The 24,226-nt window shown below is 41.4% G+C and overlaps 1 long non-coding RNA gene across 1 annotated transcript in view; it reads right to left on the bottom strand.

The window, feature by feature from the left end:
* The window catches only part of LOC147583123 (uncharacterized), a 49,882-nt gene extending 29,767 nt beyond the window's left edge, over positions 1–20,115 (bottom strand). The window contains exons 1-2 of the long non-coding RNA XR_015242849.1: positions 20,009–20,115; positions 372–468 (exon numbers count right to left, since the gene is read on the bottom strand). This is a non-coding gene — a long non-coding RNA (uncharacterized LOC147583123). The remainder of the gene's footprint in view (positions 1–371; positions 469–20,008) is intronic.
* Between the last annotated feature and the right edge of the window lie 4,111 nt (positions 20,116–24,226).

The raw sequence follows: 24,226 nt of genomic DNA, 5'->3' as shown, positions 1-24,226 counted from the left end.
CATTCCTGGTTAGGCTGCCTGAGTTACTTTGGGGAATGAATGGTCCAAACCAGACTCCTGAGAACCTCAGGCAAGTGGGAGAATTGATATCCAGGAATATGGGATTCTCCAAGAGTTAGTACTAAGCTCATAGGGACAGAAAATACAGGGGAATGAAGGTTGAATGAGATCCAGAAAGTTATTTAGAGCGGACATCTCCTTACAGCTCTGCACACACATCCTGTGTAACCTACGAATAAGTCACAACCTTAGTACAGCATTCACCCTCCTTGGTCACCAAGGGGTTTACATGGAATTACAGATACAAGTGCCGTGATAAACTCCACCCACTCCAAGAAGGGCATGATATTTTTCCCAGGAAGTCATCTTACCAAATTGTACAGAGATTCCACAGCTGTAATTCACCGGTGCAGACCATAGTCTGAGGCATAGATTGGCTCATGTTATCGTTAGAAGACTTTGATTTTTCTAGAAAAGAAAAATGAGAAGCTGGTTTTTTAACCTGCGTCGTTTAACCCCCAGCCACTTTCCGTAATGCCTCATCTCTATAAGGAACCTGGAACACATGGAGGAAGAAGACTGGAAGCAAGATAAGATGAGGGGACTCTGAGTTTGTGCCTGACTGTGTGCTTGACATTATACACCTTTTGACATTTTGTCACTTAACACAAGAACTTGATGGGTTCAACATCACAAACAAGAAAACTGATGTTGATACAGGTTATGTGAAATGCCTAAGGTTACACAGATGGTAAATTTCAACTGAAACTCACAATGAATTCCTCAAGCCCATGAGCTATATGATACACTGTCTCAGAGGGAAACATCTGACCGATTTGCTTAAGCATAGAGAATGTAAAATTAGCAACATTTTTTTTTAAAAATTTCTGTGCTCCCAGTCTCTTCCATACCTTTTCTCTAATCCTCACCGCAACCCTATAGGAAAAGTGGTTTCAATTAAGAACTGCTGCTGAGAGGGACTGGCTTTCCCCGTGTTACACAATTAAGTGGGAGAGATGGGATTTGAAGCCAGGTCTGTCTGCTTCCAAAGGAACTGCATCTTTTCACTACATCACATGAAACGAGACAGACTGAAAAGGGATACTCACTCAGCTCTAAGCCAAAGAATGTCCTTTGAAAACATTTCTCAGTGCTCAAACTCTTGGCCATAGCAGCTCTGGGTCACAAGGAGAGGGGCTGGCCGGGCAGAGGGGCTGACAGAAAGTCTCTGGTCTGTAAAATCTCATTTGGCCTTTCTTTGTACTACCTTGTTCCCTTTCTGCTCTGCCATTCTCTCTCACTATCAACTTTGCACGTACCATTGTCCCCGTGAGCCCATGAGCTCGTGAGCCCAGGAGTTTTCTTTTATTTCTCTGAGAATCTTAACTTCGTGGCCAAATGCACATAAAAAGTTCTTGGTGCAGATATTCAGATGGCAAGGGAAGGAGGGTTATCACTGGAGGAGGGCCTGTAGGCTGTATCCTAAGAGGACTGGGCCAGGAGGGGATTTTAGCCAGTCCTCAGTGCTGGTGGCTCAGAAACCTGACCTAGTCAACACACAGTGGGTGTGGCTTCATCTCTCAGAAGCTGAGTCACACTGATCACACTCATGAGTCTAATGGGTTGACATATAACTGCCAATTTACTTACTGAACTGAGGACTCACTGTACGGATACAGGAACACTTGATGCTTACTACGGTTTTCTGTCCCCAGGATTGAACCAACATTTACTAGAGATGTCCTTGGCTATGCTTTCTTGCCAATGCATTCCCATCCTTGGAGAAATGAGTAAGTTCTGCCATGTAGTTTTCAAGTCTTGAACCAGGGAGCTATATATTTTTTTTATAACTTTAAAGTAAATCTATATATCTCCTGTAGATCAATTCGGTGTTGATCTTATAGTTTAAATCTAAACGTAATGTTCCTTTCATTTATAAGTTATGGCAGGAGAGGGCATCAGACTGCATGTTTTAGCTACTGCCAACACTGAGCACTTGTTGCATGAATAAATTAATCACTAAGTAGGTGTTTATTCCCATCATTCCGATGAAGCTATTCTTGTCAATATAGCCAGTGACCACCAACTGCTAAAATATTGGTTAATTCTCAATTGTAAACTCAACAGCATTTCACACAGCTCATCTCTCTTGTCCTTGATTTGATTTCTTCACTTGGTTCCTATATCAATGGTTATCCCTCCAGAGACTCTTTTACTGGTTCATTCTCTTTTTCCCAACTTCTTTACATAGACTGCCTCAGACTGTGTTCCTCTCCATACAAGGGAATCTCATAGTCTTATGGATTTAAATATCATCTTCATGTGGACACTCCCCCATTTCTATCTCCAGCCTAGACTTCTCTCCTGAGCACAAGGTTCATGTGTCCATCTAATTATTTGACATCTCTACTTGGATACCTTATGAACATCTCAAACATAACATATCCAAACCTAAATTCCTTATCTTGTGGCTTATGTAACTGAGTTTTGGCCTGTGGAATGTGAGTGGAAGTATACAATTTTCTCGGTCTAGGCCTTAAAAATTTTTTGTGTAATCCTCTGTTGATTTTATGTCTTCTGGCTGGAAGTTGGATCCATGGGCAATCTTGAATGAAAATGGATCCATACCAATGCACATCATAATGAAATGTAAAAACACTGACTATAAGCAGAAATTTTTCCTAAGAGGAGAAAATAGATGGCCTTCCCATGAATTCTATCAAATATTTAAAGAATTCACACCAATTATTTGAAATATCTTCCAAAAAATAGAATAAGGAACACTTCTTAATTTGTTCTAAGAGGCCAGCATTACTCTGATACCAAAGCTAAAGACATCACAAGAAAAAGTAAAACTACATGCCAATATCTTTATAAATATAGATGTAAAATTCTTACCCAAATACTAGAAAACCAGCAGCATATTGAAAAGTTTTTACACATGACCTAGGGGAATTCTCCCAGAATACAAAAGTAATTAAACACACAAAAATCAATCAACGGAATATACCACAATGACAGAAGGAAGGGGAAAAAAAGACCTATATGATTATCATGATGTATACAGAAAAAGCATTTGACAAAATCCAATAGCTTTTCATAATAAAAACACTCAACAAATCAGAAATAAAAAGAGAATTTCCTCAACCCAATAAAGGGCATTTATGAAACAGCCACACTTAACGTTTTTAAGGGTGAAAGGCTGAAAGCTTTCCATCAGAATATGACAAGAATGTCCACTTTGGCCACTTCAACTCAACAATGTGCTGGAAAGTTCTTGCCTGTGCAATTAAGCAAGACATCTAAATAAAAGGCATATTGACTGGAAAAGAAGAATTAAAACTGTTTCTAACCATAGAGGACATGTTCTTATGTACAGAAAACCCTAAAACAGCTATCAAAAGTGATTAAAATTAAGAGACGAGTTCCTCAAGGTTACAGAACAAAAGATGGACATACAAAAATTAATTCTATTTCCAAGTACCAGCAATGAACACTCTGAAATGAAATTAAGAGAACAACCTGATGTACAATAGTGTCAAGAAGAATAAAATACCTATGCATAAATTTAAGCAAGGAACCGCAAGACTTGTATACAAAAATCGTAAAATATTGTTGAAGGAAATGGAAGAGGCCCAAAATAAATTGAAAGAGATCCTGTGTTCATGGATCAGAAAACTTAATATTGTCAAAATGCAATACTCTCCAAAGCAATCAACAGATTTAGTGCGTTCCCTCTCCACCAAGGCCTCTCTGAAGGCCTTTTTATAGAAATGGAAAAGCTCATCCTAAAATTCACATGCAGGTGTAAGGGACCCTGAATAGCCAAAACAGCCTGAAAAAAGAACAAAGGAGTATTCACACTTCCTGATTTCAAAACATGCCATAAAGCTTTGTTTTCAAAGCTAACACACACAGTATGGCAGGAAGATAGACATATAGATGAACGGGATTGAATTGAGAGGCCAGAAACAAACATATGCATACAAGGTTAGCTGGTTTTCAACGGGCATGCCAAGACCTTTCAATGGAGAAGGAACAGTCTTTTCAACAAATGGTATAGAAACAACTGGATATTCACATGCAAAAGAATGAATTTGAACATCTACCTCATAGTATACACAAAAAGTAACTTGAATAGAAGCGCAAATGTGAGAGCAAAAACTATCAAACTCTTTGAAGGAACTGTAGGGGTAAATCTTCAAGACCTCAGATTAGGCAACAGTTTCTTAAATATGACATCTGAAGGACAAACAATAACAGAAAAAAAATAAAATGGACTTCATCAAAATGTGCAAAAATTGTGCATCAGGGAATACTATTGCGAAAGTGAAAAAACCCACAGAATGAGAGAGAATACTTACAAATCATGTATCTGATAAGGATCTGGTAGTAGAAATACATAAAGAACTCAAACAAGGATGCAAAGACAAACAGCTTATTCTAAACATGGGCAAAGGACCTGACTAGACGTTTCTCCAAAGAAGATAAACAAATCAACGTCAGTATCCATTAGAGGAATCCAAATCCAAATCACTTTTACAGCCATTAGAATAATAATAACAGCAGTTTAATAAAATGGAAAATTAGAAGTGTTGACAAGGATATAGACAAATTGGACACTTTGTATACGGGTGATGAGAATGTAAAATGTTGCAGGTTCTGTGGAAATTAGCTGGGCAGTTCTTCAAAGTGGTAAACATGCAGTTAGCATATGACAGCAATTCCCCTCCTAGGTGTATATCCAATGGAACTAAAGACAGATGTTCACACAAAAACTTGCACAGGAATATTTGTAGTAGCATTACTTATAATGACCAAAAGTAGAAACAACTCAAATGTCTATCAACTGATTAATAGCTAAAGAAATGTGGCGTATTCTTACAATGGAATAGTATTCATCCATAAAAAGAATAAAGTACTGATATATGCTACAACATGGAAGAACACTGAAAACATTATGCTAAGTGAAAGAAGCCAGCAACAGAAAGCCACATATCGTACGATTCTATGTATATGGAATGTCCAGAATAGGCGAATATATAGAGACAGAAGGTAGAATTGTGGTTGGCAGGACTGGGATTAGGGAAGAATGTGGAGTGATTGCTTAAATGGTAAGGAGGTTTTTTACTGGTGGGAGAAGGGATGAAAATATTCTGGAATTAAATAATGGTGAAGGTTGCACAACAGTGTAGATATACTTAGCACTGAGTTTTACACCTTAATGTGGTTAAAATGGTACCTTTTATGTTATGTGAAGTTCATCTCAATAAAAAAAAAAAAAAACAATTCCAAAATGAGGGTGTAAACCAAAACACAGGAACTTGGGATCCAGGAATCAGAAGATGAAAGAGGAGAGAACCCAACTGGATGACGGTGACGGAGAGGGCAACCGGCTCAGAAGGCTGGAGAGTATCCATGAGAAGATGATATTGGCATCATTCCCGGCATGGCCTAAAGTACTGGGGGAGATTTACAGAACTGAGTCTGGGCAAATACAAAGCAAACCGAATTTAAAAACAAGCCAGTCATTAATTTTAGAGAAAACAAATAGTTGTGCATATTCTACGTGGCTCAACTGAGAGTTATGTTTCTATAGTTATAATGTAAATGTTAAATACTGAATTAATAAAAAATTTTGGTGTAAGTGGGATCTGAGGGGAAGAAATGAGTGTGTGTGTGTGTGTGAGAGAGAGAGAGAGACAGAGAGAGAGAGAGAGAGGGAGAGGGAGAGAGGTGAGAGGAAGAGTGAAAAAGAGGCAGGAGAAAGGCATTTTATGCTGCCTTCTGCTGAAAAATGAGTAGCCTTAAAAGTAGCTTTAAAAGCACTATGTAACTTATTGATGTGAGGGTGAAAAACAAGTAATTTGAGAAATGTGAGACTGTGGGTGGGGAACAGGGGATTGTTGCGGCTTGATTTTGGTGACTATCCTGGTAGGACTATTTGACTCTATAAGTATAGATATATAATTTTGATAAAAATAAAAACTAAATTATAAAAATTATGGTATTTGATCAGGAGAAGATCAGTAACATTCTCCTTCTTTTCCCTGTTAATTTATTGTTCTGTATGAACTCCAAGACTGAGTAAGGGAGACAAATTCTTCCTGCATGTGGTCACGTGGGTCTGGAGTGTGTGTGTGTGTGTGTGTGTGTGTGTGTGTGTGCACGTCTGTCCATGTGTGTTCATGGGTGTGCTAAGATGTGCTTGTTCACTTACATGTGCTGAAATGAAGGAAGATACATCATACATATTAATATAGACTGACTCATTAGCAGCAAGAAAGTAAATAACGTGATAGTTATAAGAAAAGACAAGAAACAAGCTAAAATAATGGAATTCATTAAGGAACCACAAGCAGATATTAAGTTTTTAAAAATCTAACTAAACAGCTCTCCTTTAGAATGTATTGGCACTGAGCAGATGAAACAATTGAGATATGAGCATGACTATTATTTTGTTTTACATATTCATTTTCTATAAATAGGGCAATCTGATAATTATCATTGTTAAAATAATCTGTTACTTATTATAAAACTTACAAACATAATTACCAGTAAGTTCTTGTCAGCTTCTGAAACAAATCAACCAAAGAAGCACTGAATGAAATAAATATTTAAATTCCATCTGATATTTTTAAAAAGAAAATTTGTATTCCAAGTATATAAATTGGGGTGATTAAAATCTAACAACAGTTTTACAAACTGTTTTATTTGTGTGGTAGCTTGGTGTCGGAGACTGTTGTATACTCCCAGAAAGAAACAAGCTTTGTCAAGATAGAATTCTGGAAGAGGAAGTGTGCACTGGATTTGAACCCTGGAATTTTGACTCTCCCTGTCTGGTAAGGAACCACCCAGCCCTAAAACTTTCTAGCTCAGGGGCGCCTGGGTGGCGCAGTCGGTTAAGCGTCCGACTTCAGCCAGGTCACGATCTCGCGGTCTGTGAGTTCGAGCCCTGCGTCGGGCTCTGGGCTGATGGCTCGGAGCCTGGAGCCTGTTTCCGATTCTGTGTCTCCCTCTCTCTCTGCCCCTCCCCCGTTCATGCTCTGTCTCTCTCTGTCCCAAAAATAAATAAACGTTGAAAAAAAAAAAATTAAAAAAAAAAAAAAAACTTTCTAGCTCAGACTGGATACAGGTGACCAAAGATAACCCTACCCCATTAATGAAAACCACATGTGGCTGATGTACATGTATACATATAAACAATAAACTACAAAAAAAGTAGACAAAGAAATCTGAGGTTAATCCTTGGCTTCTTCTCTCTGAGAGAAGAAAACAACCATTCCTGGATGTTCCGTTCCTGGATGTTCCGTTCCTGGATATTACACATTGCTCTTGACAAAGGAGATGGCCAATTGTTCTCCTGTGCTTCAAAACTTTATTAAGAAGTCTTAGCATTTGGTTGTGTTTCCTACAAATACCATATTTGCATTCTGAGTCTTCCTCACTGATTTCTAGCATGGGCATTCCTTGCCTCCAATGCACTTGGCTGGTGCTAACTGTGGGTGTAGATTCTGTGATTCTCTGTTCTGACTGTTACACCCGGGGCTCGCAGCTCTGATGACCATGTGCTTGGCATACTGTAACAAGTTGAAGGATGTTTTAAACTACTTTTGGGGGGTAAAGTCATTTATGGCTTGGGCTGGAGCTGAAATCATCTCTTGTAAAAAAAAAAAAAAACACACAGGCACCAAGGTATTTTTTTTAAGCAGCACCGTCATATCCTCCCAGCAGCAGGGATTCAGCATGATATCATTCAAACATTTCAAACTTCGTATCATCTAACTTGCAGAAGGGGCTTGAAGAGGTCGTGTAACCTATTCTCTTTTCCTCTTTCCAAGCTGGATTACACTATTAAAAGCTACACACTGAAAAGATGCTGGTATAATGCCAGCAACTTCTCTGTGGTGTGCATATGCATGGGCCTACCCTGTTGTCCTTTTCCCTACCTTCTGGTAATAAATCCCTTTTACAGTGGAGAACCCACTCCATGAGGTTTGAGAGGGTCTGATTTCCTATTTTAGGGTCTGATTTTCATTTTGCCCTATCCCAGATGTTTCCAAACTTGTTTGATTGTCAGACTTACCTGATCAGCTTTAAACAAGAGGCAGATTTTAAAAATGAACTCGAAAATTTGGGAATGAAGCCTAGGAAATGGATCTTTTTCAGAAGCTACCCACAAGGTTCTTAATAGAAGCCAACTTTGGAATGCACTGGTCTGCTTAAACTGTGGCAGCCATTAATTAAACCATTAGTTAAATGACCACATTTCTGATGGTTGCAGAAAGGCAGATAGTTGACAGGGTCACATGGCTTTCACAGTATCATATTTGCCCATTGCAGGGTATGACCTCAGCTCAGACAAAGGGAAGCAGAAAAACCTCTTACTTCCCACAAACAGAGCAGGCTGAACCTAGGACAGATGCTGAAGTGACAGAATAGAGATGCTCCAACCACAGAGCAGATAGGTCACATCTTATAACAGAACCCACTTTAGGATCAAAGCAATTAGTGGCCAATGTTTTGCAGGTTGTACTGGAGGGAAGTAAAAATCTCTTTATCATTGAAAATGGAAATAATGAAAATGGAAAGTGAACTAGTTTATAACTTGAGGATGAGGAACCTTGTTTCAAAACATAGACATCCCAAGGCAGATAGCACGGAACAGGACCTACCATAGATGGGCAGCAGCTCTTAGACTATCCAGAGAAAAGAGCGAGCCAGAAGGGATCAGAAGGAAGGGTACTCTCTTTGCCACACAGGGCATCCAGCCTCCAAGATGGTCCCCAGTGATCCCTGCCTCCTGGTATTCACACCCTGGTAGAGTCCCCTCCCACAGTGTACCCAGATGGTCTGTGTGACCAAGAGCATATGGCATAAGTGATGATATGTCATTTATGAGATTAGGTTGTGAAAGGCTACAGCTTCTATCTTGGGCACTGTCTCCTTTGCCTGTGTGCACTCTCCCTCTCTCTCAGATCACTTGCTCCAGAGTGGTCCATGTTGTTGGCAGTCCTATGGAGAGACCCACATGGGGAAGAACTGATGCCTTCTGCCGAGAGCCATGTGTGTAGGCTTGGAAATGAATGGCTAAGCCTCATTCAGTTCTTCAGAGATGACAGTCCCAAATGACAACCTCATGTGAGCCCTTGGGAAGGAGTCACCTAGCTAAGCCACTCCTAGATTCCCGACCTTCCAGAAGATATAAAATAATAAATGCTTATTGTTTTCACCTGCTAAGTTCTGGGGCTACTTCCTGCAAAGAAAGAGATAACTGATACACCATGACAGCTCTGTAGTGAGGAGGTCTATACACTTAACATCAGAAACTGCTCTCTGTCTATTACGACTTGTAATATGTTGATGCTTTAGCCAATTTAAAGCATATTATTTATATTCTGGAATATTGGCCAGTAAATCTCAACTAATCTTTTTGTCATGCTGATTCATTAACTCAACAAATATTTAATCACCTACAATACCGGATTCTGTTTCCAGCTCCAAGAATAAAGCATGAACAAAAGTGACAAAGTCCCTACCCTTGTTCAGGGTTCATTTCATTGGTGACAGACTATAAAAAGTAAACAAGGAATTTAAAAGGTAATTTCATATAGTGCTCATTTTCATGAAAAAAAAATGAGTGAGCTGAATGAGAGTAACAAGCTGCAGGGCTGCGGTAAGGCAACTTCTCTTGGGTGGGCAGGAAGGTCTGTCTGGGGAGTGGCATTCACCCTGAGACCTGGGAGTGAAAAAGAGGGAAGGCGTGGGAAGAGAAGCCTGTTGGTTCAAACTTTCCTCCGGAGTTCCCTGGGGTAATCTGAAACCAGTTCCCTTTGTGAAGGGCAAAGAGAGACCCAAGAAAGAGGCAGGCCAGTCCAGATTGGTAGGCGATAGGTCTAATAAGAAAGGGAATTTATCTGCATGGCCTGTCTTTGGATAGTAGATCTCCACACCCACCTGCCAGAATCTTAAAAATTATATGGATGTCTTAACTGGGCTTAGTCATGTATATCATCCATGGTATACATGGTCTCAGCACTACATCACTATACTGGTAGCAGGGAAAGCAAGCAGAATGCAGATTCCAAGGAAAGGGGAGTGGTGAGGATCCTGGGTCCTTGATTGCCCAGGTCCGGCTCAAGGTCAACCAGTGGTCACGTTCTGTCGAACACCACTGCCAACAGGCTCTAAGGTAGTGAAGTAGACCAGAAAGAAATCCTTCCTTACAGATTCCCTATCTAAACTCAGTGGCTCCTACCTGATGTAATGCTCTTTGCCACATAGGGTGGCGAATTGATATCGATGCCCAGGTGAGCAACATTCTCTTCAGCATGTTGCTAATTCACAACATAACATCCATGTGTTTGGCTTTGGCATATTACTAATCACAATTTCCTCTCTCCTCCAACAATTGCCCTTTTTGAAGAGCAATAGGAAATATTCTTATAGATTATTTTACTGGAATGTTGTTTTATAGGCTAGAAGAAAGATATTATTGCCCACTTTACTAGGTAGCATTTGAGAAATCCCTGGCTCCCCGCATATGGCAGTTTTTAATAAGCATTTTTTATACTCATTGTTTCTTATCTGTTTCCCCAAAACTTTGAAAAAAATTGCGAGTTTTAGTGACAAGATCAAATCTATTTTGTCACATCTTTTCGAGCGATTCTCTTGCCTAGCCTCTGGGGAAGCAAACCTACTGCCCTCAGTCTTAGCATTCCACACCTGCTATGTGACCTGAGGAGTGCAGCGGGAGTCGATATGTGTCATTGTGACCATGCCTCTCCTTGCCTTGCTGCCACTAATTCTCCCATGGTCCCATTTTGTGAGTCTTGCCATTCTACTTGATGCTTGGAGAGCTTAAAAGCCTACGATCACTGCGAGATGGAGCTGCTGTGCTGTGAGGCCCTGAGGTCCTCCGATGCCCTGGCTAGCTCCTCCAAGCATCCGATGAATCACTCCTTCTTTGGCAGTCTGGTTGTGCCACTCTGTCCAATCTTATTATTTAGCAGCAGTTAATTTGGAGGAAGGGTATGTTTTGCATTTGCAGTGGGATGCAGTCTATCATCACTGTTAGCTTGATGCAAATACTGTGTGTACTAGGGTGAGCCTGGGAAGGCACTGTGACCCTTGGAGAGAAGCTGGCCTGTGCACAATCCTTCTGTTTCATATGACAGTGCAATGCCATTGAAAATCTGGCTAATTTCTCTTTCTTGCCCCCTAGACTCCCTGTGACATAAATTATAGTGGTGTTCAACGTGTCACCAGATTGGTAATTGAAAGAACACTTGGCATCCTCAAGAAGGGTTCAGCTGGAGAGATAAATCTATTGCAACATGGTTGATCTGTCCTTCCCACAGATTTCCTACTCCTGCCTGGATGGTTACAAATAGACTAATAGAGTCATGAAGTATGGTTTATATTTAGATAAAAAGACAGAGATTCAGGAATCAAAATTAATTGTTGCTAAAATGATGATGATGTATAAGTTGGAAAGGAATTAGAGACACAACAAAAACACTAAGTTGAGAGAAACCCTGGATCAGTTTTCTTTAAAGGTTAACAGAGAGAAACATGTCAGCACAGAGCCCGATGCGGGGCTCGAACTCACGGACCGCGAGATCATGACCTGAGCTGAAGTCAGACGCTTAACTGACTGAGCCACCCAGGCACCCCATGATGTTACTTTTCGAAGTGCTGAAAATATTCTGAAATTAGATAGTGGTGTTGTGCAACCTTACAAATATACTAAAAACCACTGAATTATATATATATATTATTTATTTATTTATTTATTTATTTATTTATTAACGTTTATTTATTTTTGCGACAGAGAGAGACAGAGCATGAACGGGGGAGGGGCAGAGAGAGAGGGAGACACAGAATCGGAAGCAGGCTCCAGGCTCTGAGCCATCGGCCCAGAGCCCAACGCGGTGCTCGAACTCACGGACCACGGACCGCGAGATCGTGACCTGAGCTGAAGTCGGACGCTTAACCGACTGAGCCACCCAGGCGCCCCTGAATTGTATATTTTAAAAGACGAATCTTATCATGTGTGAATTACATCTCAATTTTTATAAACCCTCTACAGTGTTAGCATATTATATTCATGAGCTTGTATTTCCACAACCATGAAGACATGCAAATTCTTTGTTTTACTGATTAGCCAACACAATCTGCCTGGCTCATTTGAACTACAGATTCCCGATGGTTTGAATGCATGGACAAGGAATCTTAAACTTTTCTTTTACACAGATGACAGCACTACCATTGAAAGCTTTGTGGATCACCAAACAATTTTAAATATTTAAAGCCAAACCAATAGATTGGGGGAGGTGAAGTGTTATGAACACTGAAAAGCATTAAAGCTTGGCTATTTCTAATTATTTGTAATTCATGTGCCCATAAACACATGTCTGTTACAGAATATTTGTCTAAAATAGGTCAACACTTGCCTGATGAATGGACATGAATCAAAGTTCTCAAAGTTATTCGTACTCTTTGACCAGTAATCTTACTTCTAAGAATTTATCTGAAAGAGTTAATTAGAGATGCTTATTCAAACTAACTGCCCAAATAATAAAGGAAGAACAAAGAAGGATGGAGTCAGGGCCTCCAAAGACACAATAGTGATTCTGAGCAGTACTGAGTCTGAGGGAGTCCACCTGCCCACCCTTTCCCCAACTCTCACACACTTACTGGAGAATAGAGAAATGTTGGTAACAGGATAGCATAAATACCAAGCCAGATATGCCCAAGGCACTAATTCAAGCGGCCCTTCCTCTTTCCTTCTCCTCTTCAGTCTTGCTATACTTACTTCAGTTGCTCAGGGCCTGATGCTCCCGAATCTCGAGAGAATACTGATAAGCTTTTGGCTTCCACCAGTTAAAATCATCTGGGGAGCTTTGATCTGCAAATATCTCTAGAGGTGGCATGGGGCTGTGTAAATAAATGTTTTGAAATAGGACAGGGAAAGCAGTTGAAGTGTTAAAACAAGGACATTCTCATTCACTCGCACCAATGCATTCTCTGCCAAAATGTGTGATCTCTATTCTGTGGACACATAGAAGCTAAGTGAAAAGAATGGAAAGGAAGAGAAACTGGGCCACCTTGTCCCTCTTCGATTGGCTTCCAATTCTTTGAAGAGGAACATGGCAAAGCCAGAGGGGGTGAATTCCCTTTAGTGGTACTCCATGGAATTCTAACTTCTGTCTTAATGTAGCAGGAGACAGTGTCAGTACTTAGTGGCTACATTCTTATACTTGTTCTACTTTCTATTTTAAAGTCAAAAGAGATTCAGACAGCATAAGGCAACATCCAAAGTGGTGTCCAATAACATTTAAAAAATTAATTAAAGCTATTATTATAAAAATAGCACATGTTTATTATTAAAAAAGTGATATCTGGGGGCATCTGGGTGTCTCAGTCAGTTGAGCATCTGACATCGGCTCAGATCATGATCTCACTGTTCATGAGTTCAAGCCCCGTGTCAGGCTCTGTGCTGACAGCTCAGAGCCTGGAGCCTGCTTTGGATTCTGTGTGTGTGTCTCTCTCTGCCCTTCCCCTGCTCGCACTACTCTGTCTCTCTCTCTCTCTCAATCTCTCTCTCTCTCTCTCTCTCTCTCTCTATCTCAAAAAAAAAATAAAATAAACATTACATTTTTTTAAAAGTGATATTTGCCCCAACCACCCTGTCTCACTCCCAGAAGTAATAATTATCCATAATAACCTCAGTGTTTTTGTATAGATAGATAGATAGATAGATAGATATAGATATAGATAGACATGTTTTAGTACAATAAAGCAATCGCTCTCAAATTTTAATGTAAATGATACAATCATCTGGGAAGTTTGCCTAAAATGAAGATGAGGCCCAGGTTGTTGGGTGATTTTGATTCAGGTGGACTGCCCACCAGTCGCTAAGGTGGTCCCCCATCGTTTACAACTTCTGCTGTTCATGCCCTGTGATTTCCCTCCCATATTGAACAGGACTGAATTTTGTAACCAGTAGAACATTATAGACACAATGAAGTGTCACTTCGATAGCTCCATCAGGAAAGTTGTTGTAGCCGCTGCCTTGCATACTTGGATCACTCACTGTGCAGGAAGCAGCAGCTGGGTCCTGAGGACAGTCCAGCAGCAGTATGGAAGGTCCTTGGGGCAGGGAACTGAGGCCTCCCAACAGCCAGCAGCAACTTGCTAATCATATGAATGAGCCACCTGGGAAGTGGGTCCTCTAGCTCTAGTCACACCTTCAGATGAACACAGCCCCAACCAAAGTCTTGACTGCAGCCTCAAGAGAGACCCTCCACCAGAATCAGCCAGCTCCGCCCTTCCTGAACTCCTAAGCACAGAAGCTTATGAAAAGATAAATGTTTGTTATTTGAAGACACTAAATTCTGTGGTATTTTGTTATAGAGAAATAGATAACTAACAACAGTTACATATTTTGCATCATATATTTTACGCCACAGGTGACTGAGTGACAAGTTAATACTCAAAATACCAAGGCTAAAGTTGTTTTTTTAATGTTTATTTATTTGGAGAGAGAGAGAGAGAGAGTGGAAGGGCAGAGAGAGAGGGAGAGACAGAATCCCAAGCAGGCTCTGTTCTGTCAGTGCAGAGCCTGACACGAGGCTCGAACTCACGAAACCATGAGATCATGACCTGCGCCGAAACCAAGAGTTTGGACGCTTAACTGACTGAGCCACCCAGGTGCCCCAAGGCTGAAGTTTTTATAAATGTAACTTATTTTGCTTCCAGATGTTAACAGTACTAAACATTAACACTTTAGAAGGTGATCTTTCCTGCTTTTAGTTAACAATACCATAGTTCTCTGGCAGAAGTTAGACATAGATCTCAAAACCCCCAAGAGATGTTTTTTTTTTTTTTTTTTTTTTTTGTTAGTGATAGGCCCAAGTATATCCACATGAATAATTCATTATTTATTACCAACCACTATGCTATGAAATTCAATTGTATTATCTCCAATTTGTACTGTTCCTTCACTAGGTAAGTATTACCAACCCCATGTTAGGATGAGAGGACTGATGTTCAGAGAGATGAGTTAAATGCCTACACTTCCAGCTGGTAAGAGGAGGAACCAGAATTGACTATTTTTACAATATCAGATCCAGGTTTTGTTACTGGCATTTGATTTACTACTGTGGCCATAGGCTTGGGTGGGAGTTGAGGTAGGTTATTTGCACTGGAACATTCTTTATACATAAGCAATCAGAAAATCAACAAATATTTTTTGAGTCCCTTTTGTGTGCCAGACACTGTGCTAAGGGCTAAGAAGTGAAAACATGAAGGAGTGGGCTCTCCTTCTACAAAGTGTATAAATTGGGAGGCAACTTACCCAGATGTTACCCTTATTTTTTAGTAGAAGTCACAGAAGCTAAGAATTCCTTTAATAGCAGATGTTCAATACTTGCTAATAACAAATAAAGGAATATGAAGTGTTTTTTAAAAGCATGAATGGTACTCAGAACACATCTAGTCCAACTATCTTGTTTACAGAGGATGAGCCTGAAATTCAGAGAGGGAATATAGCTAAAGAAAATGAAGTCAAATCTATGCCTGCTTGTGAGACAGAGTCCAGAGCTTCTTCCACTGAGGTCAGGTGGTCTCTAAAATCTGAGGGCTGTGACAGAAAGCCACCTCAGTTCTCTAACTTGTTATGAGACTGTAGACTGGCTGATGTCCCACCTCCAACTGCTTCCTTGCAGTGGTTCACAAACTTGCCTTGCGTGTTTGCCCCGACTGAGAAGCTTTTAAAACTCCAAAGCCCAGTTTGCACCCAAGCCAATTAAATGAGAACTTCCAGAGGTGGGCCCAAGTGGCAGGACTGGACAATGCAGTCCAGGTGGTTCCATAACGTAGCCAGGTTTAAGAACTCCAGACTCAGATTTTGGTGACAGAGTTTTGCAGGCTCTTATAGGTTGTTTGTGTTACTTTGCTTGTCACCTTATAATAGGTTGGATAGTGTCACCCCAAAATTTATGTTCTTATCAGAACCTCAAAATGTGGCCCTATTTGGATGTAGGGTTGTTGCAGATATAATCAGTTCATTTAAGATGAGGTTACACTGGAGCCCAGTGGGCTCTTAATCCAATATGACTGGTCTCCTTAAAAGAAGAGGAGGAGGGCCACAGAGAAGGACACACAGGGAGGAGAATGTCATCTGAACACATGGACACAGAGAGGAGACAGCCCCGTGATGGCACAGGCAGATGGGAGTTACATGGTGCATGCCAAGAAACCGGGTGTTGCAGGTAATCCCCAGAAGATAGGGGAGAGGCCTGGGCCTACTGACACCTTGATTTTGGACTCCTAGCTTCTGTAAGGGAATACATTTCTGTTGTCTGAGGTCACCCAGTTTGCAGGTTTCTTATTACAGCCCTAGGAAACTACACATACTTCCAGACCAGTCTGGGCGTGTTCGCACACTGGTTTGCGTTTGGATGGTGCAGTTCCAGAAGACCAGGCCTCGGCTCTCCCTCAGTCGCACTCAGACAGCCCTTCGCTCCCTCGTGGGGCTTCTGATTAGCCAGTTGTTCATGCTTTGATCCCCTACTTTCCATTCACCTCCAGATCATCCCAGCTGCTGAAGAACCTACCGGGCCTCCTCTGTCCCTGACCTGTAGGACCCCTCAGAGTTCCCAAATACCCTTGATGATGGGTCTGGAGAACATTTTCCATATTCTACTTTTTCCTCTGCAATCTTTTGCTCTTTCATCTTTACCAAGGGAAGGGTAGAGAATGGCATTTGCACACAGATGCTAGAAGCAGGGAGAACTCATTCATTTTCTGGCTCCATCATTTAGTGTCCATGTGGTCATAGAAAAATGTTTTGACTTCTGTGAGCTTCAGTTTTCTAATCTCTAGAATGGTAGTAATACCTTCCATGCAGGGTTGCTATTATAAAGATGGAAGGGGGCCATGTTTACAAAGCAGATAGGGCAGTGTCTTCAGCACTGAGTAGGGGTCCTGTAACTTCTCTCTTTCACATTGTTCTTCCCAATCAACCCTGACTTAGCCTTCCAGTTATCTCTCCTAACTGGTTCCATTTCCTCTTCCATGTCTCTCATGACATGTATTCTTCCAAATGAGACTGTAACCCCTTGAAATCCTTCTCTTCTATGGTTCTTTGAATTCTCTGGAGCCAGAGATTATAAAACTCACAGCTCCTCGTAATGTGGTAAAGTGATAAACTGTCATTCCAGCTCTTCAGATGTCCCATCTCCAGAGGCATCATGATTGGTTGTGAAGGAATTTCATTTTATAAGGTAAGAGGGGTGTGTGTGTGTGTCCACTTTATTTTAGAATTGTCTCAGAATTTATTTCTAAAAATCTATATTGCAAACTGTATTGGAGCCAGATGGAGAGGAAGGGGGTGTGCCCTTAGAAGGGAAAAGACATCCAATCTCTGTTTAGCATGGGACGTGGGGGAATTATTTCCAGAAACTTTTTGCCACAACAACAACAGAGGGAGCAAAAATGACTTCAAGTTAAGAAGAAACAAAAAAAGACATTGAAAGGGGAAAACCTAGTAAGAAAGTGATTGGGAGGGACAGGTTAAGTTTAAGGGTAGAGATTTTGAAAAGGAATAAAAGAACATAAAAGAATTTTTACATGAATCAGTAAATGAAGTAAAAATGTGAATGGATACAAAGGAAAGGTTTAGAGATAAAAATGTAAATGATTAAAAAAACCCAGAGCTAAAAAGCTAAAGTAAAAATCAAAACAAATTCAAATGTATGGAATGGAATGGAAGGCAGCATGTTAATGAAAATACAAAAAGAATAACAAAGGAAACTGTCTCTAAAACTCAGAAGGTTAAAGATTAAATAGGAAAGCAGGTAAATGAGATGAGACATTTTATTTATTTACTTAAAAAATTTGTAATGTTTATTTTTGAGAGAGAGAGAGAGAGAGAGTGAGCAGGGGAGGGGCAGGGAGAGGGGGAGACACAGAATCTGAAGCAGGCTTCAGGCTCTGAGCTGTCAGCACAGAGCCCGACATGGGGCTCAAACTCACGCACCATGAGACCATGACCTGAGCCGAAGTCGGACACTCAACCAACTAAGCCACACGGGTGCCCCAAGATGAGACACTTTAGAAAGGAGGATAAAACACACTAAAATGACAGAACGAAAGGTATTTTAATGCTGATATAATAATAATAATAATAATAATAATACCACTAATGAAAAGCATAAGCAAACAAGTAAGTTGCAGCTGGTGCAACTGCTGACTCTTCCAGGCTGTAGGTCTGGACCTTTAGGGATGAGACTGAGGTTCTCATAACCAGGCCTGGAGATCTGGAGCTGTGGCTATTCCAGAGCTTGAAGACCAAGTCCCTTAGGCAATGCCCATTTTTGGTTGATGTGCAAAGGCAAGGAAGAAACCAATAGTCTTCTTCCTCTCCCTCCATTTCCCCCACCATGAAAAATCTTACACTAAGACCCTGACTTACCGTTTTGCTTTAAGGTCACCTTCCTACTTACAAGAAATCTTCATTAACAACAGAGCAGTCATTGGGCTTGCCCCAGTGGTTACGGAGAATGACAGGGAAATCAGCCTTTCTTGCAGACGGAGCTGCTCTTCTCTCACAGATACAACCCCTGGCGTGGCCCTCAGTGTTCCAACCCCCATGACCTAAATTCAACCACCCATCTTCCTGCAGATGTGTTCCTCCCACACCACCCTGCCCACCTTGAACTCATTCTGCTGTTTAATGTATACCGTTGTTCTAATCAATGAAGCGAGTAACCTCAGAGTCCCTCTGGACTGCTCCCTCATGTCTACTCCCACACTTGATGGGTCACCAGGCACTGCCTCTTCTACCTTCCAAACCTCTCTTCCGGCTTTATCACCTCTGCACTTGTCCAGCCCTCACTGTAAGTGAGAGCAATCCAAAGAGATAAGCAACGGTCCAGACATGAAGGACCTTAGGCTCCTTGTTTTCTTGCCAGGAATTTGAGAAGACAGTTTACAGAGATGCGTATTGTCTCAGAGGCAGAGGATATGAAGGAGAAGGGAAAATTGAGAGTCAGAAAAAGGATGATTAGCACTGGACTCAGGTCAATGTGCAGACTCCAGAAATGATTCCACAGCCCTGGGCATGCTTGGTGTTGCCCCACTTGACACACTTTAATGGAAGTGGTGTCATCTTAAGCAGTGGAGGTAGAATGTCAACTTCTCTGTTGGTTGAAGGGGGTCTGGAGAGACAGTCTTCAGGGCTCCTGTCTTGCTTAACATATGTTTTATTCAAAGAAAAATCAGAAGATCTGAGAGACAGCGGAAGGCTCTGGGGCCAAGAGGCTTTTTAACAATCTGGTCAATCCATCTCTGCCTTTATTCCTCCACAATGGAGGAATGGCTCTTACTGTTATTAATACAGGAGGATCCAAGTCAAGGGACCTCAGGACACAGCCCCAGAGCTTTTTTTTCCCTTCGCTAATCTGATTAGATACTCCATCTTCCGTTGCTATCTGATTCAGGCCAGCGCTGAGACACCAAGGCCTTGGAGAGAAGCGTTGGCACTTTCCTTGCATGGAGGCACTTTGAATTTAACATGCTGTGAACTCACCACATCTGGAGGGGGCTACAGGGGTGGGAGAGGAAGACATAGCTGCAAAGACTTCTGGCAACACCCTCTGACACTGGCATCCCCAGGAAAATCGCTGTCACTTGTTTGAAAAACAGCTTCACATAGATGTCGTGCTGACGGTAATCAGATTTAAAATTAGCCTTAACGTGCCTTCATCAAGGGAGGCTTAATTGCAGGGCCCAATCAGTAGACAAAATACTACAACGACAGTTTTGCTGACAAAGTGATTCTAAACAAACCAGAGGATTTCGAAGGGGTGATATCTTCTCTGTGGAATCACTCAGTTTTGGGTGTTGCTAAAGCCCACCCCTGTTCAGACCCATCTCCTTATGCTCCAGGATTTATAAGGCTTATAAGGCTTTCCTTTGTGCAAACTCTAAGAACTCTTACCTCTTAGCTGGATACAGCAGGGGAGGGTGGGAAGCCCTCTGTTTACCAGCTCTGTGATCTCCCGGCAAGTTACTTATCCGATCAGCCTCAGTTTTCTCACCTTCAAAATGAGGGAAATAAGGTGCACCTCGAAGGACTGTTGAGAGGTTTAAAAGAAATAAGGTATGTGAACCCATTTTTATTTCCTTTCTCCTTGCCAGATCCACATGGTTATGGGTGCTTTGGCCCTGATGTCCCTAAGGACATTGCTGTTGACATTTTTTTTCATGATTTGCAAATAGGATCATTCTGTTTGATGCCAGCAGGCAGTGGGGGTATCTCCCTGTCCCCAAACTCTACATCTAGCTCAGTGGTTCACAATGGGGGGCAATTTTGCCCCACAAGGGATATTTGGCAATATCTGGAGACATTTTTTTGTTGTCGCAATTTGCTGGGGGTGATGGGGGGGCAGTACTATTGGAATCTAGTGGGTAGAGTCCAGGGAGGCTGCTATCATTCTACAAAGCACAGGACAGCCCCCTACAACAAAGCATTACCTGACCCTGAGTGTCCTTAGTGCCAAGGTGGAGAAACCTGGCCCTAGAGGAGAGTATATATTCTTCTCCCTGAGCTCCTCAAAGGTAAGGAATGTGCCTTACACACCTTCCTTTCTCACGAAGAAGGTTTGAAAGAGCATTGGGAAAAACACTCAAATGGAATTTCTCTGATTATTGAGTGTAAGGTGGGGGAGATCACAATTCAGACTGAGTTGGCCTGCATTTCTTTCCTCTTTGGTCTTCAGGTTGGGCTCTGTTAACATTTCTCTAATATCCTGATTCATCTAATTTCCATTGACTTTTCCCGATTTGACTTATGGGATTGACTTGCTAGCATTCCCATCAGCTAGTACCAGACACTGAGAAACATAAGAGATATCCTCGTATAAAAAGTTGAGGGTGCTCAGACTGGCCAGGGTACTTTTCCAGAAGTTGTGGGGAGTGGCCACATGAAACAAGATGCCAAACACTAGAAAAAGATGAATAGAGTTTCTGTATGGGACCCCAAGGAAACTTGGCTAAACTGTGGGCAGAGTGATAGGAACAGACTCATTTTCCCTGGCTGATTCCACTCAGTTGGAGGTACAAACACATATAAATATTTGGCATATTCTCAATAATACAGTATCTATCTATCGATCTATCTATCTATGTATCTATCATCTATTTATCTATCTATTAATATACAGAGAAATGCCTTGAAGGGGAATATATTAAAATATTAATAATCAATATCTTTATTAGATCATTTTCCCCTGTGTACATGGTTCTGAATTTTCCAAATTTTCTATAAGTGTTTTATAAATTGAAAAACAATAGATATTATTTTTAAAAAGAATTTAAAAAGCCATTTTAAACATGTCTGCCTGAACCTTATATTCGGAGGATTTCTCCTTCTCTGTAAATTGCAAGTGAGATGTTGGCAAGCTGCCGCTAACAGATAAATTGCTCTCCCACCGCCCCAGCTAGGAGTCATGTCTGGGTAACAGCTGCTTCAATAATGACTTTATCTGGTGATAGATGAATTCATGGTTGCTTTACAGATGTTAAAATGACTTAGGCCAAACAAAATTGCACATATGACTCTTTATGGCTCCTTGCTTTGCTCATAGTAGGTGCTAGAAAGAGACAGCCCCTAGATGGGGTGGAAGGAATGATGGGACTCAGATGTTCTCTTCACAGAGGCAGGGTCAGCCCTGGGCACTTGCTCTTGGAGGGCTGTGCATACCTGGTAAATGGGTCAGCACAGAAACACTACCCCACAGCAGGCTCTGCTGAGGCCTGAAACTCCACTCCCATTCTGGCTCTTACTCCCTCTTCTGCTTTGCATTCTATGGTGATAGCATGTTGCTTTTTTCCAAACGTAAATAGGAAAATGAAAAATATGGTCTTGAGAGGGAATGGTCTTCTTTCTCAAAGAGCCACTAGTCTGAAATGGGGAAAGTGCTAGAAAGCTGATTACAGGAAAAGCCATGGATGCTCCTCTTCATGAGGGAATGACTCAGTGGCACCTAATGATAGGGCAAGGGTTATTTTTTAAAATGCTTATTCATTTATTTTTAGAGTGAGAGCATGAACATGTGCAACCATGGGTAGGGGAAGAGAGAAAGAGAGGGGGAGAGAGAGAGAATCCCACACAGGTTCCATGCTATCAGTGCAGAGCCCATAGTGGGGCTCCATCTCATGAACTGTGAAATCATGACCTGAGCCTAAGTCCAGAGTTGGATGCTTAACCAACTGAGCCACCCAGAAGCTTCATTTTTTTCTTTTGCATTTGAAGCACGTCCTCACAGGTTCTGGGCATATATTTTGGAATAAAATCTTCATAAATACCTATCCTGGCAGCTTTAAAGGACCATGATGACCCCAAAGAAAATAGGGAGGTAGCTAACGAAGTTATCTAAGAGCAAATATAAAAGAGAGAGATAGGCCAAGAAGAGAAGAGTTGGTGGATCCAGGATAAATAAATAAAGGTTTGTGGGGGTATTTTGAGAACAATAAGGAAGTTCTGTTACAACTAATTACCAGGGTAAGGCATTACAGACTCCAGATGAAAGATCTAGAACTGAGGCAGCTGTGAAGACTTGCTCAGACGTGAGGCTAAACAGGTAAGGTATGGCTTAAGGGACCAGGGACTGCAGGCTGGGGTACAGCACACAGTTCATGGGGTTTCTAGAGAAGCCTAGTGTTTTGGAGGTAAGGGATTCCATCAGCAAAATGTGATTGCCCACTTTCCCCCACTGAAGGGAGAACTGAAGGTTCAACTAGGATAAAAAAAAAATTGCTTGAGTATCAGAGTGTGAAGGTCCACCAAAACCGTCCCTTTGAGTTAGTAGAGCCAATGGAGGCAGAGAAAACCACACTCAGCCCTAGATTCACCTCCTTCCTTACTGTGTGACCTTGGAGAGTGACCTAAATTCTCAGAGCTTTGGACTTCTCATCTGGGAAATAAGTAACACTACCAACCTCTTGGAGATGGAAGGGACACAATGAATGCATGGAAAGCATTTTGCACAATGTCTGCCATTGGGTGGTGAGTAAATGGCAGCCAGGACCATACAGGCAACACATTTCTCATGTCCAATAAAGGCAAGTTACAGAGATTACCCCATTATCCTTGGCACCTCTTGGAATAACCCCTAGCTCCTTGCTTTCACTGTCTGCTGGCAATGCCTGACTCCTGCATGTTGACTCATTTTCCACTTTTAGTTCTATTCCTGCAGGTTGGATCACTGATCCTGGGTTTCCAGATACTATCCAGAGTCTAGCCCACTTATTCAGTATCCACCACTACCACAGAGGAAGGTAGGGGTAAGATTTGAATAGTGAAAATTAGGCTTCATAGTAATTCTTGAAGAAGAGTGTGAAAGTTATAGTTAACTATGAGATCCATATGTTCAGCAGCTAGCTTTGGAGGAAAAATGGAGTGTGTCCTGATTCTCAAACTCAAAGGGACCCAGTGTAGACATGTGTTTGCTGTGGATGTCTGAAAGGTCTTCTGTACTATTTTGACTATTTACTATATTGTAGATACTTTCTTACGAAACTTATAAATATGAATTAATATAATCCTTCAACAGTTGTTATAAAAGGATTTTATAAAGAAAGCTTTACAAACCAGAAAATAATTTACCATAAGTCACACAGTCAGCATGCATTACAACTGGAATTTGACATAGGATTTCAAAGCTTATATTTTCTTAACAACTCTACCACCATGACATTGCACAAGACCTGGGATTTTTCTCTCTCTCTCTCTAAAACACACATACAATTAGCTAGAAAAACACTCATGAGTTATTATTTCTGGGTTCCTATTTTGTGCATTTTTAAAAAAATTATATTTCATATTATCAGACCTTGCTAAATCTCTTAGAATCTTTGGTCAATAGTATTACACGGTTCTAAAACTCAAATGAAGGACATGAGTGGGAAGATGGTGGCATAGGAGGGCACTGGGCTCACCTTGTCCTGCTGATCACTTAGATTCCACCCACATTTGCCTAAATAACCTAGAAAACTGCCGGAAGACTAGGAGAATGGCCTCGCTGGAGCCAAGCATAGACAAGAGGCCCACGGAAGAGGGTAAGAAGGGCAGAGAGGCAGTGTGTGCTACAAGGACTGGCAGGAGGGAGCCAGGGCAATGGAGGGGCAGCCAGCCCGGCAAGGCAGAGCCCCCGAG

Source organism: Puma concolor, chromosome A2 (assembly GCF_028749965.1).
Source record: "Puma concolor isolate L17-30 chromosome A2, mPumCon1.1.hap2, whole genome shotgun sequence".
In the NCBI taxonomy this organism is placed as follows: Eukaryota; Metazoa; Chordata; class Mammalia; order Carnivora; family Felidae; genus Puma; species Puma concolor.
Note: the sequence above shows the minus strand (reverse complement) of the source record. Positions and strands in the feature narration are given on the sequence as shown.